This window comes from Carlito syrichta, unplaced genomic scaffold (assembly GCF_000164805.1).
Source record: "Carlito syrichta isolate Samal-C Ts95f unplaced genomic scaffold, Tarsius_syrichta-2.0.1 Scaffold303697, whole genome shotgun sequence".
Taxonomy (NCBI): domain Eukaryota; kingdom Metazoa; phylum Chordata; class Mammalia; order Primates; family Tarsiidae; genus Carlito; species Carlito syrichta.
The window spans coordinates 93,389-96,605 of NW_007247793.1; the positions used below are offsets into that span (position 1 = coordinate 93,389).

The following is a 3,217-nucleotide window of genomic DNA, read 5'->3' on the forward strand; positions in this document are numbered from 1 at the left end:
TAAATAAAATGAAGGACTTTCTGACATCACACAACCTCCCAAGTCTGAAACAAGAAAAAACTGAAACTATAAACAGACCAAGAAAAATCCAAGAAATTGTATCAGCCATTAAAAAAATCTCCCCAACAACAAAAAAAGTCCCAAACCAGGCTTCCCAGCTGAATTCTACAAGACATACAAGGAGGAGCTGATACCAATTTCATTGAAGGTATTCCAGGCAATCAAGAAATATGGAATTCTCCCCAACTCATTTTATGAAGCTAATATCATACTGATACTAGCTGGAAAAGACTCAACAAAGAAAGAGAATTACAAGCCAATCTCCTTAAGATATATATGCAACAATTCTCAACAAAATTCTAGCAAATTGGATCAACAACACATCTCAAGCACCAGGTAGGCTTAATTCCTGGGATGCAGGGTGGGTTCAACATTCACAAGACCATGAAGGCAATTCATCACATTAACAGATGTAAAACCAAAAGCAAAATGATTATCTCATTAGATGAAGAAAATACATTAAACCAAATGCAGCACCCCTTCTTAATAAAAACTCTTGAGTATCTAGACATAGAAGGAACATTCCTCAAAACAGTAAAAGTTATCTATGATAACCCCACAGTCAATATTTTGTTTAGTGGGGAGAAGCTGGAAGCATTCTACCTAAGAAAAGGAATAAGACAAGGATGCCCACTCTCACCCCCTCTATTCATCAGAGTGCGGAAAGTTCTAGCTAAAGCAGTCAAGAAATATCCAAACAGAAAAGGATGAAGTCAAGCTATTCCAATTTGCTGATGATATAATTTTGCACCTTGAAAACCTTAAGGACTCTATCAAAAGCTTCCTCACACTGATAAACAACATTGGTAAGCTCTCAGGTTACAAAACAACATACAAAAGAAAGTTGCGTTTTTATACACTAGCAACAAGCAGGTAGAGAACCAAAAAAAAGTACAATCCCTTTCACAATAGTCACAACACAAAAATGAAATACTATGGCATTCACCTTACCAAAGAAGTGAAAGACCTTTACACCCAGAACTACAAAATGCTGCTCAAAGAAATAAAGGATGACACAAGTAAATGGAACACACTTCATGCTGATGGATTGGAAGAATCAATATTGTCAAGATATCCACTCTACCCAAGGCAATCTACAGATTCAGTACAATACCCATCAAGTTACCAACATCATATCTGAAAATGACAATATAGAAATTAATATGGAAACAAAAAAGAGCCTGAATAGCCAAAACAAAGAAGGAGGTACCACACTCCCAGACTTTAAACTTTATCACAAGGTTACAGTAAACGAAAATCCTGATATTGGTACAAGAATAAGCACATAGACCGATGAAATAGAACAGAGATTCCAGAAGCAAAACACAGTCTCTCAACCAACTTATCATCAACAGAGTCACCAATAACAAGCACAGGGAAAAGGAGACCATATTTAGCTAATAATGGTGGGGAAACGGGCTGACCATGTGCAGAAGACTGAAACTGGGCCCCTTCCTATCACCATATATAAAAATCAACTCAAAATGAATAAAATATCTAAAGGTAAAACCTTAAACTACAGCAATTCTAGAAGAAAGGGTAGGAAACACCCTTATACACATTGGAGTAGGCAACAAATTCAAGTTCCCAAAAGTGAATACCATAAAAGCTAAGATAGGCAAGTGGTACCTCATCAAACTGAAAAGCTTCTACACAGCAGAAGAAGCCATCAAGAGAGTCAAAAGGTGCAGCACACTCCCTGTTAGTCATAGCCTGACATACTGCATGGTCCCACAGTCTCCCACAGCCACCTCCCAGGCATGGTACAGGGATTCCCTTCTATGGCAGCAACACAGCACAGCACACTCAACTTCATGCTCGACACCAAAGCTCTAAAAGGTCTCCAGTTCATTTTTAGGAGCAGGGGATAGTGGTGTCGATGCACATCTGGCAGGACCGTGGATACTTAGTGATCTACACAAACTATAATGGCAGATTTGGCAATTTAAGAATTTACCCTCATAGACTGGTATTGTTGGATCTTCAGAGTTACAATGGAGATGTGTAGGACAAAGAGGAAATTGATAGTCTTACTAACAAAGTAGAAGAAAGAGTGAAAGAATTGAGTCAGAACAGCACTGGACAGGTGAAGTGATTACTACCCATAGTTCGTGGAGGTGCCATTGACAGATATTGGCCTGCTGCTGATGGGCACTTAGTTGAATATGACATAGACTAAGTGGTGTATGATGAAGATTCACCTTATCAGAACATTAAAATTCTACACTCAAAGCAATTTGGCAATATTCTCATCCTTAGTGGGGATGTTAATTTGGCAGAGAGTGATTTGGCATATACCCGGGCCATCATGGACAATGTCAAAGAAGATTATACTGACAAAGATATACTACTTCAAGGAGGTGGAGATAGAGCAAATTATGTGAAATAGTCAAACTGAAACCAAGATGGTCAATATGGTAGGGATTGACCAAATGGTGATTGATGGCTATAAGAAATATATGCAAAAAACATGTGGCAGTATCTTAGATAATCTTAAAGAAGACTGCTAAAAGGTTCTCAAAGAAAACTGTATTCCAATACTGAAGAGATACGCCCAAGAAGGGAGAAAATTTGATTACATGATTGATGATTTCATGGCTGTTCCAATTCCCACATCTCTAGAAGAAGATTCCACATGGGAGTTTCTCAGACTGATTCTTGACCTCTCAATGAAAGTATCTAAACAGTATGGGAACTATTTTACAGAGGGGAACTGTGTCAATCTGAGGGAAAGCTCGTCATTCTATGAAGAATGGCTCAGGCACCTGTATTGTCCTGTAGAATTCTCAAAGGAGATCATCTGTGTTCCCTCATATTTGGAATTGTAAGTATTTTACACTATTTGGAATAAAGCTGAACCTTGAAGATGTATATCCCTTAATCTATCTAATCATATGCTATAAATAGCCTTCCTGATCTCCAGATGCCATATATGACATTGGAATGAGTCAGACAATTATGAATTCCTTAACGTTTTATTTTTTAATTCAAATTTTAAAATGTCTATTTCGATGAGCTAGGGTGTTTTATTTTTGAAAGTCAGTTGAAGGATGGGTAGACAGCACACCAAAGACTGTTAATGTTAATGCACTGACCTCCTAGAATGTGATTTTTGTTACGTTTTATTTATGTGTGGGCTTTTTAATTCAATAACCAG

General features: G+C 37.6%; 1 pseudogene; it reads left to right on the forward strand.

Annotated features, from left to right (window-relative positions):
- Positions 1–1,841: 1,841 nt before the first annotated feature.
- Positions 1,842–2,924, forward strand: LOC103261451 (annotated as a pseudogene).
- The last annotated feature ends 293 nt before the right edge of the window (positions 2,925–3,217 follow it).